The 19,832-nt window shown below is 43.8% G+C and overlaps 1 protein-coding gene across 1 annotated transcript in view; it reads right to left on the bottom strand.

Annotated features, from left to right (window-relative positions):
- The window catches only part of LOC127410370 (ubiquitin carboxyl-terminal hydrolase 24-like), a 169,728-nt gene that overhangs the window by 139,142 nt on the left and 10,754 nt on the right, over window positions 1-19,832 (bottom strand). Inside the window, exon 2 of the mRNA XM_051645590.1 lies at window positions 4,715-4,948. The gene's annotated coding sequence lies outside the window, so the exon portion shown is untranslated. The remainder of the gene's footprint in view (window positions 1-4,714; window positions 4,949-19,832) is intronic.

Here is a 19,832-nt window from a genome sequence, read left to right as displayed (position 1 = left end):
TAATACATTCAAAAATTCCAATTAAAATAATAAATCAAACTCAAAGCTATCAGTGAACCAAGCATAATAATATAATTAAAGTTGTATTCCATTCAAACATTTACCAAACATAAGAAATACAAATTGCAATTACCTGGTAGTGAAAAAACTACGTGCAAACGACTAAGCATGGGAAATCTGATTTACTGATTCCCGGAGCTTCTCTGCCATCCTTCCTTAAGTACCAAACAATTCCATTGTTATTTCAGATGTGCATGTTTGATGTTATTTAGGATTTGGTTTCCAATTTAGGGAGTTGTAAGTCGACCTTTGATTGAGTAGGTTGTTTGATGTTTACAAAGAATACACCTAATCTGCATACAGCATCTGGTCTCTGTGTGAGACTTGGGAGGGGCATGCCCCGGATAGAATACTGTATTTTATTAAGTTTTTAAATCTTACTTGTGATTTGACTTTGCTGAAATGGAATGAGACTATTTTACCAGTTGCACTGAGACCTCTTGAATGATACCAAACATGTATGATCAGAAAACCTTTTACATTACAGAACAGGATAAGTCATAACTTAGTTTTTAGTGTCCTTAAAGTGACCTGAGGTGAGAGAGAGAGAGAGGGAGAGAGAGAGAGGGAGAGAGAGAGAGAGAGAGAGCAGATGTGAGTGTGATTTGCGTTTTATGGTCCCCAATCAGTAGGTGTGTTTTCTCAGGTGGAGATGCTCCTCTGTGTGAGAGTTTTGTGACTTCTTTGACTTTCCCGGAAGTGATGCAAACAATTCTGTGTCAGTCTTACACCCGCGGTGGTAGACACGATCACTCAGGCTAGGGTCCCCTCTATGAGGCGCCTGTATGCCTTTAAGTGGTGTCTGTTCGCTATGTGGTGTTCTTCCCGATGGGAAGACCCCCAGAGATGTGCAGTCAGATCAGTGCTTTCCTTCCTGCAGGAGAGGTTGGAAGGGAGGCTGTCCCCTTCCACCTTGAAGGTGTACGTTGCTGCCATAGCAGCACACCACGACGCAGTCGACAGTAAGTCCTTAGGGAAGCACGACCTGATCATCAGGTTCCTGAGAGGTGCCAGGAGGCTGAATCCCTCAAGACCGCATCTCGCTCCCTCATGGGACCTCTCTGTAGTTCTTCAGGGTCTACGGAGAGCCCCCTTTGAGCCTTTGAAGTCAGCTGAGCTTAAGGCACTCTCCTTGAAGACTGCCCTCCTGACTGCGCTCACTTCCATCAAGAGGGTGGGAGACCTGCAAGTGTTCTCTGTCAGCGAAACATGCCTGGAGTTTGGTCCGGGCTACTCTCACGTGATCCTGAGACCTCGACCGGGCTATGTGCTCAAGGTTCCCACCACCCCTTTTAGGGACCAGGTGGTGAACCTGCAAGCGCTGCCCCAGGAGGAGGCAGACCCAGCCCTGTCCTTTCTGTGTCCGGTGCACGCTTTACGCATCTATTTGGATCGCACGCAGAGCTTTAGGATCTTTGAGCAGCTCTTTGTCTGCTTTGGTGCACAGCGGAAAGGAAGCGCTGTCTCCAAGCAGAGGATTGCCCAATGGCTCATTGCCCCGGTAGGGCTACGAGCCCATTCTACCAGGAGTGTAGTGGGTTCCTGGGCCCTGGCCAGGGGTGCCTCTCTAACAGACATTTGCAGAGCAGCAGGCTGGGCAACACAACCTCCGGATGGAACCGGTTTCGTCCCAGGTAGTGGCACGCAATACAAGTGGATAAGCGGCTGGGTGTATCGCTTGCACATAGCGCCTTCCACCTCTTTTGAGCTGAAGATGTGCGCCATTGATTCCCAGTAGTGTTCACAAACTATGTTCCCTGGTTGACTCCCTCCGAGCCCTGTGGCAGTTGAGTTTTCGGAGAGACTTGCTGCCGGCCCAGTACACGTGCTAACTAAGAGTCCTGTTCTGGGTAGGTGCTCAGCATGTTGCGGTTCCTTGTAAGGGAAACCCCATGCGATGTATATCTTCCGCTAATTCGTTTCCCTGTTGGCAAACTGTGTCTTCCTTGGGCAGATCCCCTCTGCCCCAGTCTCCATGTTTGTAGTAACTCCTCCCCCGTTGGGTAGGATCTACCTTGAAGACTCTCCACATAGTCGGAAAGACTATGTGACGTATTTTTCCACTTAAATATCCCCCCCTCTCTTTGGGCGAGGTGTGGTCTCCGCAGTGTCCTCCCCTTTTGGTTGGGACACCCCCCGACTAGACCTGGTGGCCCAGTCAGATAATCCCCCTTCTTTTTAGGGAGTGGAAAAAAAGAAGGGGAAAAGAGGCCACGACTGGGTTAGCCTGTCTCTATCTTTTGGGTAGTCGACTTTTGCCCAAAGGGCCGTTCGACACTCATAACTATGTTGGGGGAGGTTACGTGTCGACCTGGTGTGCTGGCTATGAGGCACACAGTGGTCTGCCCGTCACACAACCCCAGTTCACATAACACAGTTCAGCCAGTTGTGGCATTTCGTATAGGGACCCCTAGTGTCACTACATCGACACAACGTCGAGTGAGTGACAGATAGGGAACATCCTGGTTACTTGCGTAACCTCCGTTCCCTGATGGAGGGAACGAGACATTGTGTTCCTCCTGCCACAATGCTGAACTACCCGCTGAAATGGACGGACCTTGTCCTTGCTCCTCAGCACAAAACCTGAATGAGTGGTTGCATACCAGCTCCTTTTATACCCGTATGTCCGGGGGAGTGGCATGCAAATACCACTCGCCAATTTTCATTGGCCTTTTATCAAAGACCAGAGGTGTCTCAGGCTCCCAAGAGTGACCCCTAGTGTCACTACATCGACACAACGTCTCATTCCCTCCATCAGGGAACGGAGGTTACGCAAGTAATCAGGACGCTTTATTTAATTTGAACATTAGAATTACACACGAATTACACAGCAAACTTACGAAATATCTACAGTAAATACATTTTTAATAAAGAGTGCAGGAACAGAATATATATAAATTCATAAATACTCAACAACTGCAATACCTGTGGAGAGAAGAGAGAGAGAAAAGAGGGGAGGTGGAGGACAACAACACCAGTAAACACAGCCCAACCTAGGCCTCTTCGCGTAACTGGTCACACTCAGCTGAGTGGCAAGACTGAAAACAGTTTCTATCGTGAACCAAGCAAAGTCTTTTGCCATTACATTCCGGCATGCAACATTATTATTTTATATATGTTTTCAGTCCTACTTTTCCGATAGCATAGCCAACATCTCTTAGAGGACTCTTCAAATTTAGGGTCATGGTCTGTGTGGAGTGATGACGAAGGAGGGACTACAGGCTTTAGTGTATGCAAAGGGAAACTTGTGTGAATATCAATACCTCCCAGCTGACGAGCCAGGTTTTCTCTGTAATCTATCTGGGTTAAGTTCACAGGTCTACGCTCATCCCCTGGTGCCGCATGAATGTGTTGCCATTCCTTAAACAATATGAAACTATTGAAGACGGCAATGTCTATGAAGTGGAAAAAAGAGTCTTACACCACTTCTGAGTTTTTTGTAGGACATCGTAAGATTTAATCATTTGGTCTGACCTATCAACACTGCCCATGTTTTTGTTATAATCGCTGATGACAGTGGGCTGGGGGGCTACTTCTTTTGTCCAGTCGCCATCATTTTTTACAAACCTAGTAATTTCGGTTGAGCCATTCGCATTGTGGAAATTGGAGTAGCATGTAACTGCACACGTGTCCTTCCACTGAATTACAAGTATATTCCCCTCAATCCTACACCACCTCATATGCTGTCTTGCATTCCCATCTCTTGATGTCTTTAAATTCTGCAGGAAACAGTTTACGATTCACTCTGCATGTCCCACAGGCATTAGTTCCCATTTCTAACAATTTAACCATAAGAGCTGGGGATGTGTAAAAGTTGTCAAACCAAACATTGTGGCCCTGGTCTTTGAATGGCTGCAGTAACGATTCAACTACTTTGGTGGCCAAGTCAGTGACACGCCCATCATGACTACCTGTGTAAACATTAAAGTCGAGAGTATACCCCAAGTCTGATGTTGCAATTACCCATAATTTAAAACCCCACCGAGTAGGCTTGCCCTTCATGTATTGTTTAAATCCTGACCAAGCTTTAGACTTGTCCATACTTCATCTATTGCTAGATTTTGGTTAGGCTGAAAGAGCTGCTGGCATTTTGGTTTGAGGTGGTCCATAAGATAATGCAACTTCCTAAGGTGATCCTGATTATCCTCTGTGGTAGGGTCTACAACATGTAGAGCTGCTAACAGAGCCTTGTAGCTTTCGCGCAACATAAATCCCCTCGCCCACGAGCCCTGAAGTGACTTGGTTCCCCAATGACGATGGGAATCAGGGAGAATTGAAAACTCCATGTAAATGAGCAACCCAAGAAATTTGTCAAATTCATCGGGGGTCACCTCCATCCAAGCTCCTTGGTAGCTGGAATATGATGGACAGTTTAGGACAAGCTCCCACCCCTGACAGTTTGTAAAGCTGCATATCTCAGCAACTACAGCCTAAGTAAAAAACAGCATGAAAAAGTCAATTTCTCGCAACATCAAATTGGAGGTTGACCGGAGAATACAAGGGATAAGAAACAGAGTCAGGGAAGCATTTACGCTTTCTAGCTGAATTGGGACCTGTGCGAGAATGGCTAGCCATACTCAAAATAATAAGAGTAACAGTGTTAGTGTTACTGTGAGTATCAGTCATATGAGAAATAGAAACAAACAATACATACACATTTGTACATATCCAGTTGATGGTCTTGGCTGGGGATCAGGTTCCATCTCATCCTCCATCCCCTCATGCTCCGGGTCTTCCTGCAGTAGTTGCTGGTCCAGCAGATCTTCCTCCTGTGTGCTCATGCCCTCATAAGCCATGTCCTCCTCTGCTATGAACCTAAGCTTATCAGCAGTCAGCTGCCTCCTCCTCTTGATGGTGCTGAGCAGTGAGCCATAGTCTCTATCCATCTCTACAACAGAAAAAAAGTACAACAATTGGTAGCCAGCAGTGTGTTCTTCACAAATCCATACACTGAATAGTCACCAAAGGCTTGCAGACTAAGCAGAATGTCCAACTGACAGCCCTCTCACACTTTCCATGTGAACAGGAAGTTACACACAGTCTAAAATCATGTCTGTGTGATGGATGGGTAAGGCTATCTGCTAAATTATAGAAAGATGTCTACCATTTTTTTTATTACATGGGAAAATCAACAAGCTAGATAACTTATCTAACTAGCAGGCCAGTTTCCAGGCAGGTCTGAACATCAAAAAAAAAAAAAAAACTGGCGAAAAAAGGTTGATATAAAAAGAGTCTCGCCGATGATGGTCACGTCAATTTTTCCAGAAAAAAACTAGCTAGCGCTACTCCTACAAATAAATGCTTTGTAACTAAAAAGATTTGACCATCTTCCACAAGCGACAAAATTGGCCAAACAAGTTATTGATATTTAGCTAAAATTGTACATAGTATTGCTAGCTAATGTTTATTTAGCAAGTTTCACAGAAATTTGCTTAAAAATAGAGGCTTGCTGCCTGTCCGATAAACGCTGATGGTCATGTCATTTTTTCCAGAAATAACTAGCATTACTCCTAAAAACAAATGCTTCGTAACTAAAACGTTTTGACTTTCAATAGAAAATATTGACAACACATGTTAAATACACTATATTGCCAAAAGTATTCGCTCACCCATCCAAATAATTGAATTCAGGTGTTCCAATCACTTCCATGGCCACAGGTGTATAAAATGAAGCACCTAGGCATGCAGACTGCTTCTACAAACATTTGTGAAAGAATGGGCCGCTCTCAGGAGCTCAGTGAATTCCAGCGTGGTACTGTGATAGGATGCCACCTGTGCAACAAGTCCAGTCGTGAAATTTCCTCGCTACTAAATATTCCACAGTCAACTGTCAGTGGTATTATAACAAAGTGGAAGCGATTGGGAATGACAGCAACTCAGCCACGAAGTGGTAGGCCACGTAAAATGACAGAGCAGGGTCAGCGGATGCTGAGGCGCATAGTGCGCAGAGGTCGCCAACTTTCTGCAGAGTCAATCGCTACAGACCTCCAAAGTTCATGTGGCCTTCAGATTAGCTCAAGAACAGTGCGTAGAGAGCTTCATGGAATGGGTTTCCATGGCTGAGCAGCTGCATCCAAGCCATACATCACCAAGTGCAATGCAAAGCGTCGGATGCAGTGGTGTAAAGCACGCCGCCACTGGACTCTAGAGCAGTGGAGACGCGTTCTCTGGAGTGACGAATCACGCTTCTCCATCTGGCAATCTGATGGACGAGTCTGGGTTTGGCGGTTAACAGGAGAACGGTACTTGTCTGACTGCATTGTGCCAACTGTGAAGTTTGGTGGAGGAGGGATTATGGTGTGGGGTTGTTTTTCAGGAGCTGGGCTTGGCCCCTTAGTTCCAGTGAAAGGAACTCTGAATGCTTCAGCATACCAAGAGATTTTGGACAATTCCATGCTCCCAACTTTGTGGGAACAGTTTGGGGATGGCCCCTTCCTGTTCCAACATGACTGCACACCAGTGCACAAAGCAAGGTCCATAAAGACATGGATGAGCGAGTTTGGTGTGGAAGAACTTGACTGGCCTGCACAGAGTCCTGACCTCAACCCGATAGAGCACCTTTGGGATAAATTTGAGCGAAGACTGTGAGCCAGGCCTTCTCGTCCAACATCAGTGTCTGACCTCACAAATGCGCTTCTGGAAGAATGGTCAAACATTCCCATAAACACACTCCTAAACCTTGTGGAAAGCCTTCCCATAATAGTTGAAGCTGTTATAGCTGCAAAGGGTGGGCCGACATCATATTAAACCCTATGGATTAAGAATGGGATGTCACTTAAGTTCATATGCGTCTAAAGGCAGGTGAGCGAATACTTTTGGCAATATAGTGTAACTTGCCTTACCTCGAAAGATCGCCTCAGTTTTAAATTTGAAGCAGTAAGTCCAACACTGGAGTTAATCTCCCGGCATATCCTCTCTGGCTTCGCTCAGGCAAATGGAGGATGACCCTGATGATGACACATTTACTATTCACGCCCAGTAACCCCTTAACCAATCATATGTGCTTTTAGCTTATATTGTCATGAGTATCTGGCAGTTTTCAGAAATAAAATCGGTGATTGGACGGCGAAGATACTGAGACAGGAACCATGGGAATAATTGTTCCCAAATTTGAATGCTCCGGCTGGTAAGGGTTAATTGCCAACAAAAGCTTTCATCAGCCAACTAACAAAGGACAACGCATCAATGTGAACTTCTGCAGTTCATCCAGGATGGACTTCAAAGACATTAATCTTAAAGTTCATACAAATCTTTGTTTAAACACTGGACCTTAACACTTACTTAGTTTACATATTTTAAATCAAGACTTGCACTGCACACAAATAACTAATATTGGCATTATATTCATGCTGATTAGCCAGAGGGGATCTGGCCCCACAGTGAACCTGGTTTCTCCCAAGGTTATTTTTCTCCATTAACCAACATCTTAAGGAGTTTTGTGTTCCTTGCCACAGTCACCTTCGGCTTGCTCACTGGGGTTCTAAATACAATTATTATTTAATTATTTAATGATTTATTTTTATACACAATTTACAATCATATTTAATCAAACTACACAATGATGACTGTAAGACTTTATAGATGTTACAGTTTCATAGTCTGTTAAAGCATTATTTTCTGTAAAGCTGCTTTGAGACGATGTGTGTTGTGAAAAGCGCTATACAAATAAAAATGACTTGACTTGTCGCATCGGGGGTGGGGTGTATAGTTTCAACTGGGTTGAATATAGCTGGGTTACACCAAAACAACCCAAAACTACCCAACAGAGAGAAAATAACCCAATAAAATGTCCCACCAGGCCCAACCCAGCATTTGGGTTGAAAAAATAACCTAGCATTTTTTAGAGTGTAAATGAGAATCCAGTTGCAATCTTGTGCAATATGAGACAGTTCTGTGTATGTTAATCATATTCCACAAACATCCCTTGGGGATTCAAGCCAATTTCTTAAGCACAAATTCCTTGGATGAGGCCACCCATCACAGCATTCCCAGGCTTGTCTTCCCAGTCTTGTATGCTGTTCCCACAATCCTGAACGATGAAATTCCGGGGCACTGAGCTCTTAGATAGTCAACTGAAGAGTGATGTGTTTATGCCTTACCATTCCAAGAAAAGGGGTACCTGACCATGGCCTTCTTGACATAAATTGTAGTTCTCTATGTAACAGTACAGCAGAACCTGTAATGCAACATCTACATTTCTACTGACCCCTCCAACCGAAAGTATCAACTTTGCACATTGCTGCATGATAAAAATTACCAAAAGAGTTCAGAGTTTTTGTAGTTTTAGGGCATGAGGACAAAGGTGATTAGGTGTGTTAATGTAAGAGATGTGGAAAAACAAGGAGCTTAAGGAGCTTACTGATGTAGTTACGTGTAAATTTGTGAATAGACACAAAAGTATATTGATGAGGATAAATTGTGTGTCTTACACACAGGGCAAAAGTGAGAATATTTATTGAATGTTTGCATTTGTATAGCAACTTGGGCCTAAATGTCTTGAGACTACTAATAATGCTATTATTTTACTTACATTTAATACAATATTTTTCCATTACAATTCATTACAATATTCTCCAAAACTGTAAATTAATACAAGAATCTCTTAGTCTTTGGTGTGCCTCACTTTTTTGCTTTAATGACAAACATGATTCCACAAGTTTGTGCAAAATCAAAACAGTGTGAAATAGTGTGTAACTGCTCAGATTTGTTCAGATTGGAGAGCACCTACCCCACAGAGGAAAATCTATAAAAAAATAAACAAAAACCACTTTAAATTGATGTTTTCAGGGGGAGAAATATGACATTAATAATTTATAATGTTGAGTAATAGACTTCAGTGTCAGTTGATTGGCTCCCACTGATTTTAACCAAAGGGGAGATTTCCAGTAAAGCCTGCTAGACTCACTGCATAGCCAGGGTCACAGAAACAGGGTATTAAAAACTGACCAAAAACCTGGATTGATTTTGCTTTTCTGATCAAATATTTACCTCACAAGGCCAGAGGCCACTCACCAACAGTGAAATGTACCTGAAGACAATTCTCTGGTGGCAAGAAATTTTGTAAGGTAGAGTTATGAGGCAACCACTTACATAAGCTCATTAACTTGAAGTTTTGCACCCATTATTTACAATTGTGTTGCAATAGACAGCTTATATATGTGCTATTACATTGTAACAACATGTGCATTTAAGATAAGATGGTAGGTCAAATGATTATTTCATGAGGAAAACATTTAAGATAAATTATGTCATCTGTTTTCATACACTGTTGTTCATTTAGCATAAACTTCCAGCTTTGACTACACCTTTAGGGCAGATATGTAAGATGTTTTATTCAGTTCAGTTTTCAAACATTCTTGGCTTGTATATATTGCAGGCTTTAAAATGTGCTTAAAGCATTTAATTGTAATTACACATACAGCATGTAGCACGGATGCGTAAAAGAAGCCATGCAACTGCGCTTTACTAGTGCCCTTCTACTAAGGGGAGCCTACAAGGTTAGCAACATAATGCCTAACTTGGTGGTCCCATAGACATTCAGTGGGTGGTACACTGGCGAGGAGACCAGAGGCCATTTTTTGAATGGATATCTATGGAGAGGATGCTTCAGTGTGCTGAGTAAAATGTACACTGGTGGCCAAAAGTTTGGAATAATGTACAGATTTTGCTCTTATGGAAAGAAATGGGTACTTTTATTCAGCAAAAGTGGCATTCAACTGATCACAATGTATAGTCAGGACATTAAAATGTGAAAAATTGCTATTACAATTTGAAACAAATGTTCAGAACTTCTTAAACTACTTTAAAGAGTTCTCATCAAAAAATCCAATTTGACAGCTTTGCAGATCCTTGGTATTCTAGCTGTCAGTTTGTCCAGATACTCAGGTTACATTTCACCCCACGCTTCCTGTAGCACTTGCCATAGATGTGGCTGTCTTGTCGGGCACTTCTCACGCACCTTACAGTCTAGCTGATCCCACAAAAGCTCAATGGGGTTAAGATCCATAACACTCTTTTCCAATTATCTGTTATCCAATGTCTGTTTCTTTGCCCACTATAACCTTTTTTTTTCTGTTTCAAAATGTCTTTTTCTTTACAATTCTTCCCATAAGGCCTGCATCCCTGAGTCTTCTCTTTACTGTTGTACATGAAACTGGTGTTGAGCAGGTAGAATTCAATGAAGCTGTCAGCTGAGGACATGTGAGGCATCTGTTTCTCAAACTAGTGACTCTGATGTACTTATCCTCTTGTTTAGTTGTACATCTGGCCTTCCACATCTCTTTCTGTCCTTGTTAGAGCCAGTTGTCCTTTGTCTTTGAAGACTGTAGTGTACACCTTTGTATGAAATCTACAGGTTTTTGGCAATTTCAAGCATTGTATAGCCTTCATTCCTCAAAACAATGATTGACTGATGAGTTTCTAGAGAAAGCTATTTCTTTTTTGCCATTTTTGACCTAATATTGATCTTAAGACACGCCAGTCTATTGCATACTGTGGCAACTCAAAAACAAACACAAAGACAATGTTAAGCTTAATTTAACGAACCAAATAGCTTTCAACTGTGTTTGATATAATGGCAAGTGATTTTCTAGTTCCAAATTAGCAATTTAGCATGATTACTCAAGGATAAGGTGTTGGAGTGATGGCTGCTGGAAATGGGGCCTGTCTAGATTTGATCAAAAATGACTTTTTTCAAATAGTGATGGTGCTGTTTTTTTACATCAGTAATGTCCTGACTATACTTTGTGATCAGTTGAATGCCATTTTAGTGAATTAAAGTACCAATTTCCTTCCAAAACAGCAAAATCTGTACATTATTCCAAACTTTTGGCCAGTGTTTGTTTTATAAGAGAAGACACTGAAAGTATTGCGACAGGTAGACAAGGTTTCAGTTTACAGCTCAACCCATTTTTTTATGGTATCCTCAAATGGTGACTTACTGTAGTAACATGCTAGTTGACTGTTACACTCTCTCCTATGGTAAAAACGCAGATGTTGTTATTTCAGTCTTATGCTCAAACAAAACACTTCTGATGTTAAGTAAACTGCCACAGTTCTTAAGAGACAGTACCATTTTTGCACTTCATGTGCATAACATTGCTGTACTTGTAAATAGTACAGATTATGCATATAAGCAATAAACTTCTAACAATATGTATATATGCAATACAAAGACATAAAATTTATATACGGAAGACATGGAATTTGTAGCTAAAATGGGACCAAAATGATGATAAACTAATGTTATGTACCAAGCTCCTGTTCCCTGTATAAATAAAAGCATTAGCTGAGAGAGAATATGGACATTATATCGGAAATATACCCAAATTAATTAAAATCAGTATCGAAACAAATCGAGAGCATGTGAATTGGAATCAAATTGGGAAATCTTGATCAATACCCATCCGTAATAAGGATGTCAATAGATTAAACCAATACTGAGTGATCAAAATAATTAGAGCTGTCAGAATGAACGGTAAATGCGTTAATCGCAATTAAGAAAAATTAACATGTTAAGCTTTTTTAATTTACAATATGTGAAAGAAATATTCCGCACCTATTTTACCTCACCTCATTGAGCAGTGCCCTGGCAACACTCTATTGTATAATTAAGATGCAGTTGGACCAAACAGAATTTAAACTGGGCTCATGTTGTTTCTTGTGTAATGGCCTACGCGAATCATGAACGCAGCTTCATGATTCATGATGTAGCAAAGCGCATAGTCACAGACTACCGGCAGATTAATATTGTGTAGGATGAGAGTTTAAGAGATTTAATGCCTATTGCAACAAATATGCAATCTATGTTGGGACTAGTTCTTTCAAGTAGTCAACCTCTCAATTAGACTTTGGGAAACATTTTAGTTGAATTGGTGCTATTTTAGTGCATTTCTATCTTAATATTGTGGAAGCCTTTGTTTGGAAAATTTTAATAAAGCATTATATTGTTACATATTATTTTCTTTTCTTTCCTAAGATGGAAATAAATGCATCTTTACAGGAAAAGTATATATAGTTTCAAATTTCAGCACTTTCCAAATCTGCGATTAATCGTGACTAACTACAAAAAATTCAGTGATTAATCACGATAAAAAAAATAAAATAATAATCGACTGACAGCACTAATAGTATTCAGTATTTATGATAATGTTAAATGATATGTAGTCTTTTGTAAACATCTTTGTATTTTGTGTCGATTAAGGGGTTCTTGAGCATTACTAATGGTGCTGTGGAAAGCTGGGGAACACTGATTTAATGCCATGTCCAATGGGTACTCTCCAAAGCAATAACTCATAATCAGCAACTAACCAGTCTGTATTAAAAGTTGGCGCTATGGCCAATATGTAGATCAAAGTTTTATGCTTTGATCAATCAAAGTCTGAGAAGCAGTTTCAGATTACAGAAACTATTAAAAACTTTTGCCATTGAAACAAAGTTATTTAAACAAAATAACATGTACTATAAAATATATCATCATGTGGATTAAAATTTTGAAGAAAAAATAAGCACAATATTTTTGTCAAATTTATCATTTGAGCTACTATACAGTATTCCATCAGAATGATCTCTGTAGCCAGGTTGATCTAATTCATATTCGTAGGACTTTATATGTAAAATATTGTAGGGCTTTACTGGTTGTTTAGATCGGTGCTACTATCAGAAATAATTGGTAATTATTTCTTTAGTTATTAATTAATATTTAAATTAATTAATTGAATCTAACTCATTAAAACCTCATATGGGGCTCCAGTAAATGTAGTGTGCTACGTTTAGGAGCGGGTTTGGTTATTAGCAATAACTAATAATTATCAAAGATAATGATTAATTATTAAAATCAATAGAACAATGATGAAAATTAACACTAGCATATTGATCATTCAAATTCAACAATCATCAAAGATAATTATCAATTGTCAAAAATCAATAGAATATTAACAAGGATTAATATTGACGGGGCACCACCCTGGAATCAGGGACTAATAACCAGATAGTATAACAGTCTCAATATTAGATTGTTTTCTGAGGAAAATCGACATCCGAAGAATATCGATTTTCGGGAAAAAAACAATGAATGAAGGCTTGAATCAGAGCACTGACATCCCGTCAGCATGACAGTGTATGCAAAACAAACCAAAACACTTCTCTTTGTAATATAACAAAGTTTATTTATGCAGTAATATCAATTAATAATTAATACAATGCAGTCAATAAATTTCCGACTTACAACTACAAACTAAACAGTGATATGATTAGATATGGAAATCCAAATAATCCTATAACACATGAGGGTGTGTGTGTGTGTGTGAAAGCGAGTGTGTGTGTGTGTGTGTGTGTGTGTTTATGTGTGTATGTGTGTAAGGAGGGACGTGCACAAAATGGCGGACGTGACTCTCGTGGAGAGTATGTCACGCGAGACTTCCGGCCAGAGAATATGGCTGCGAATGTGGGTGGAGAGAAACCAGTCAATGGTGTCTACCAGTTACCGCGTGTATCTGCTTGTACGATAGCTTAGGGACAAAGTTGAGCTTTATCACGAAGCTATCTACTAGCCAAAATGTGTGCGAGAATGTTTGTGAGGGGTCACGTGTGTGTGTGTGTGGTTAGTGTGTGTGGTTAGAGAGAGAGAATTAAGTGATGGCCCCAAAGCCGGTTTCGTGATCGTCGGAGAGAAAGCAGCTGTTAGTTTATCACTCAGAGACGCAGTGGACGGCTCGTAAACCGTCCCGCGGTCTTTGATTCTTTAATGGATAAACTCAGTTTGCCGGTCTCACCCGTGATTGCAGACATGCACAACAGTCTAATGTGGTTGGACTACAATACAGCAAATCAAATTCGTGATAAATAATACCATGAGTATTAGCAATGAGTGGACATGGCGGTCCGTAAACTGTACAAGCAATAACCTTGATACACAAGAATAACACACTATAATATTCTATCTCTGCCCAGACGTAAACCTCTTACTTGAATCGCGTGAGGACGCAGAATGTGTGTTCATCTGTCCTTTAACTCCGACTCGGTTCCTCGAGGCTTGGGTGATGACGGGAGGCCGTTTCCTCGCTCTGTCGGCGGGCGGTACAGCTGCTGATTCTCGGCGGGCTGGCAGAGAAATCAGCAACGTCGACTTGATTGAAGATGGAAGAGAAATCTTTTCTTTCTTCACTTCTGCAGGCAAACAGATGAAGATGCGGATTGCTCGGCAGTCTCCTGCGGATCCGTTAGAGTGTTCGGTGGAACACAGAGTAATCTCAACTCGTCCAGCGAGATGGAGATTGTATGGCCACAGTTTCAAGTCGGACGTTACTTCCTTGTGCCACGAGGCTGCACCTGAGAGCAGCGATGAGCTGCATCTTCACACGCCGAGCACAGTTGCTGGAAGCAAATCAGAGGTATTTCTACTCCTGATGATGTCATGGTTGAGGTGCGTTCTGTCGTGTGCCTCATCCAATAGGAGTTGAGAGTTCGATCCTTTATTGAGCAAGGCTTCATGGGTTTGTAGTCTGTTTTGGACTCCCTTTGTTTGATTTTGGCATGGTTTTATCAGTAAGATTTATGACTTGTTATGTGGGCACCTTAGTTAGGTTTTACAACTGTGTTAGGCCTGCCTTTGTCTTCTATCTGAATACATGACGTACAAATTTTACGTACAAATACGAATGAGATCACATTGTCATGATCCAGACATTGAGAAGGAAATGTTGTAATGGCATGAGTTCTGTCAGCTGTACCTGAGTACAGTCTTTATTTTCAGCAAGAGACTGACCTCATCACATCCCCCAGAACATCCACCTCTCCTGCCTGAAGAGTAGCTGTGGAGAGGTTGAGTTACAGACAGCCTGCAGGAAAAGGTGAAGCTTAAGCTTTCTCATGTATTACCACTTAAATAAAAATTTCATACATGTGGTTCGTATTACTTGCAAATTTTCAGCTGCACTCGTGTTCAAGAGATTCTGTTTCTTCTCCCTAACCTTGTCAACTGTGCACTCCATCATATGCAGGAAAAGAACTTTGGTTGAGAATAATCTGCAATATTCATGAAACAGTTGCAAGTAAATAATTTTTTTTTTTTTTTTTTTTTGGATTCACAGTTCACACTTGTTCAACATGATGATGAGGCTGATTCAGTGCTTGCTCTCAGAGTTTATTGATGTTATAAGTCATTTATCCTCAACCATCAAAGCAGGAAAACACCTGAGGAAACACAAAACAACTTAAAAACCTGGGCAGAGAGAGGGCATGTCCAGCTGACCCAGTAATGCCTACACAGCTGTGTTCTCACACTCAAACACAGCAGACCAGTGCATGATTCAGCAGTGCTGGTTTACAGTGGAGACCAGTTGTGAGATAAACAAGGAAAAATAAAAGAAAAAATAGATTAAAATATAATTCAAACTTTAAATCAGTTGTTCTAAACTGGTTTTGCTTCAGGATGAAGATTTAACATTGTACATCAAGTGGTGACCCAACACAGTCCCTAAATAGTTTATCATACAAAAGTAAAACAAACAAACATTTAAATGTATTAACTACACAATATTGTGCTCTCAGCAGCTAATAATTCATTTGATGGTTTTATGCTCTAAGCCAATAATTCACTGCAAACACACATCATGGTCTGCATAAACTGTTGAAAAAGAAATGGTAACATTTACAGTAAGGTTCCATTTGTTAACATTAAAGCATTATGTATCATGAACAAGCAATTAACAATATTTTTTTACATCATTTATGTAATAAGCATTAACATTGTTAATGTTCGTTAACAAAAATAATATTGTTAATTGTTAGTTCATGTTAGTTCATGTGCATTAACTAATGTTCCCTATCTGTCACTCACTTGATGTTGTGTCGATGTAGTGACACTAGCGGTCACTCTTCGGAGCCCGAAAAACCTCTGATCTTTGAAAAAAGGCCAATGGGAATTGGCGCATGGAATTTGCATGCCACTCCCCCGGACATACGGGTATAAAAGGAGCTGGCTTGCAACCACTCATTCAGATTTTCTCTTCGGAGCCGAGTGGTTGTATTTCAGCGAGCTTAATTCCTCCGCAGATCCATTCACCTCTACAAAAGCTGTTGGATTTACAGCGCATTACAGAAGCTTCTCCCCCTCACGCACTGGTGGAGTGCAGAAAATGCCCCTGGGCGCTTCGACAGTCTAAAAGAGTATATATTCTTGCAATAAAAGAGTATATTTTCCCTACTAAAAGAGTGGCACTGACAGAGACCGTCTTTTTAAAGTTGTCTCTCTGTCTGTGTTTATTTCCTGGTTGCGGTCATTACCTCTCCGCTTCCGATGGCCACGATCACTGTCTTACGTGCTTGGGCGCTGCCCATGTGGAGACAACGTTCGTGGATGGGTTATGTTCTCACTGCGAGAGCATGACCATGGCAATGTTGCGGCCGCGGCTTTCCTTCGTTAGAGGGAAAGCCACCCCAGTGGCTCCCCGCCTCAGTCCTTCTACCTACGGGTTTGAGGCCATGTCGGTTAGCACTGGGGGTGATTTGGGGACCCCAATGGGAGCCGCTCCGCTGGGTAACCCCCCATGGACCTCCCATTTCCAAGTACGCTCATTCGCCTCACTTTGATGAGACCAACGGCTCGTCTCAGAGCGAGTTCGTGATCTCATTCGGCACTCGTGATGTGGATAAGCTCTCGATCACAGCATCGGAGAGCGGGCTGGTCCAGTCTGACACCGAGGACTTGACTGTGTGCGGTCGCCCAGTCACAGGCGGGGCGGCTGCGAGCGTTGGGCTAGAGTGGAACCCTCCACTCCCCCCTGAACCCTCGCGGCTTGACGATTGGTTCCTGGGTTTGCAGGTGCATGAGGAGCTCACGAGGTCACGGCGGGCACGTTTCACTGCCCGGACCCGGTCTCTGTACTCCTCCGCTCTCACTACCCTCGACGGTGGGGCTGCCAGGGGGTACTCAGCGATTCCTCAGGTGGATAAGGCGGTTGCAGTGCACCTCTACCCGCAAAATGCCGCCACTTTTAGCGGAAACTCCCGAGACACCCGTCCAGTGCCTGTATGTTTACGTCATCTCTGGCGACAGGCCGCCTCTGCCCTGCACGTCATGGGTCTCCTGCAGGTGCACCGAGCCAAGGCGACTTTGCCCAGCAGTTCTCGGTGGTTAAGAAGCAGACAGAGGCTATTCAGCATATCCTGCCCCAGCGTGGATCATGATCCCGCACCCCATCTGCGGCGATGACACCAGCTCTGCTGCAGCCTGGACCCACCGCCAAGAACCCGAGGAAGGCTTCTAGCCGCTCCTGAGATGGGCGACTCTAGCACATGGAGACCTGCTGCAGGCCTAGAGATGGTAAGCAGACCACTCCATCCCCCGGTGCAGCGCCTGGAGTAGAATCTTTTGTTGTTTTTTCTTTGATTCGCCGCATGCCCAAAAGGCTGCGGTACCCACATGTTCAGAAAAGGAGCGGTTTCCTCATTTCCTGGGTCACACAGCCGTTGTTTACGGCTATCATTATTGGGGTCACCGGACACTGCACATTTATGGCAGGCACGAGGCTGTGGAGGTGGGCCCGGGTGGATGTGATGGATTAAGAGGACGGTTCTCTCCTCCCCTGTCACTGACTGGTCCTATGGTGGGTACCCGGAGCCAGGTAATTGCTTCGATGTCCCCAGACTCAGCATGGCCACAATTTCGGGACCTGCGAGTTCTGAACCGGGACTTGCACAGACTCCCGTTCAAGATGCTGACGCAGAAACGCATTTTAGCGAGCGTCTGGCATCAGGATTTGTTTGTGGCGGTAGACCTGAAGGACACGTACTTCAACGTCCAGTACAAGGCCCTCCCTTTCGGTCGGTCCCTATTGCCTCACATCTTCACAGAAGTCACAAAGGCAGCCCTTGCCCTGCTAAGGGAAGTGGGCATCTGCATCCTCAACTGTCTCGACGACTGGCTGGCTCTAGCTCACTCTCGATACTTGTTGTGTGTGCACAGGGACCTGGTGCACAGGCACCTCAGCCGGTTGGGGCTTCAGGTCAACTGGGGAAAGAGCAGGTCTCCCCGGTACAGAGCATCTCTTTTTTCGGGTTGGAGTTAGACTCAGTCTCTATGACCTCACAAGCGAGTGCACACAGTCAGTGCTGAACTGCCTGAAGTAGTTCAGGCGGAGCACGGCGGTCCCACTGAAGCATTTTCAGAGGCTCCTGGGGCATATGGCTTCCTCGACGGTGGTCACGCCGCTCGGGTCGATGCATATGAGACCGCTTCAGAACTGGCATCAGACTTGAGTCACGAGATGGGCATGGCACCGCAGCACACATCGCGTGGTCATCACGCCGATCTGCCGCTACCTGTTCAGCACTTGGACGGGCCTTGCATTCCTGCAGGCAGGAGTCCCCTTAGTGCAAGTACCCCAGGTGCGTTGTGGTTATGACAGACGCCTCCGAGCATGGCTGGGGTGCCGTGTGCAATGGGACAGAGACAACTGACTGCGTTGGCATATCAACTGCCTCGATTTGCTGGCAGTGTTGCTAGCCCTGCGGAGGCTTCAGCCGTTGATCCAGGGCAAGCACGTGTTGGTCCAGACGGACAACACAGTGATGGTAGCATACGGTAGTCGCCAAGGTGGCTGGCACTCGCGTCACATGTCGCAACCCGCCCGCTGTCTCCTCCTCTGGAGTCAGCAGACCGACCCTGTGCAAGGTAAGGGAGGACGAGGAGCAGGTCATCCTAGTGGCACCCTACTGGCCCACCCAGACTTGGGTCTCAGACCTCACACTCCTCGCAACAGCCCCTCCCTGGCGAATTCCCCTGAGGAGGGTTCTCTTTTCTCAGGGATGGGGCATCATCTGGCACCCGCGACCAGACTTCTGGAATGTTCATGTCTGGCCCTTGGATGCGATGCGGAAGACCTAAGTGGCCTACCATCCCCGTAGACATGATCACTCAGGCTAGGGCTCCCTCTACGAGGTGCCTGTATGCCTTGCAGTGGTGTCTGTTTGCTAACTGGTGTTCTTCCCGATGTGAAGACCCCCAGAGGTGCGCAGTTGGGTCAGTGCTTTCTTTCCTGCAGGAGAGGCTGGTGGGGTGGCTGTCCCCCCCACCTTGAGGGTGTACATGGCCGCTATGGCTGACTCCAGAGAGGAGATGGCGGGCGAGTTGTGACATGCAATGGGAGCGTAGACCGACTTGGTGGTTGATGTATGCTACCATCGCTGTGTTGTTCGTTCGGACCAACATGTGCTTGCCCTGGATCAACGGCTTATTTTTATCCTAACTCCATATAAAGTCTCTGAAAGCTGTTGTAACCATGATGCACCTGGAGGCCTTCTCTAGGGGAATTCCTGCCTGTAAAAATGCTAGGGACTCGAGTCCAAAGCCAGTGCTGAAGTGGTCTCATATGCATCAACCCGAGTGGTGTGGCCACTGCTGAGGATGCCATATGCTCCAGGAGCCTCTGAAAGTGTTTCAGTGGTACCGCTGTTCTCTGTCTGAACACCTTCAGACAGTTCAGCACCGACTGTGCACGCTCGTTTGTGAGGCGTGCTGTCATCGAGACTGAGTCCAACTCCAAACCGAGAAAAGAGATGCTCCAAATCGGGGAGAGCTTGCTCTTTTCCCAGTTAACCCGAAGCCCCAATCGGCTGAGGTGCCGAAGCACGTGGTCCCTGTGTGCGCACAGTAACTCTCGAGAGTGAGCTAGGATCAGCCAGTCATTGAGATAGTTGAGGTTGCGGATGCCCACTTCCCTTAGTGGGGCAAGGGCTGCCTCTGTGACCTTCGTGAAGATGCGAGGGGACAG

Source organism: Myxocyprinus asiaticus, chromosome 19 (genome assembly GCF_019703515.2).
Source record: "Myxocyprinus asiaticus isolate MX2 ecotype Aquarium Trade chromosome 19, UBuf_Myxa_2, whole genome shotgun sequence".
In the NCBI taxonomy this organism is placed as follows: Eukaryota; Metazoa; Chordata; class Actinopteri; order Cypriniformes; family Catostomidae; genus Myxocyprinus; species Myxocyprinus asiaticus.
The sequence above is the reverse complement of the archived record's forward strand: the minus strand, read 5'-3'. Positions and strand labels throughout refer to the sequence as shown.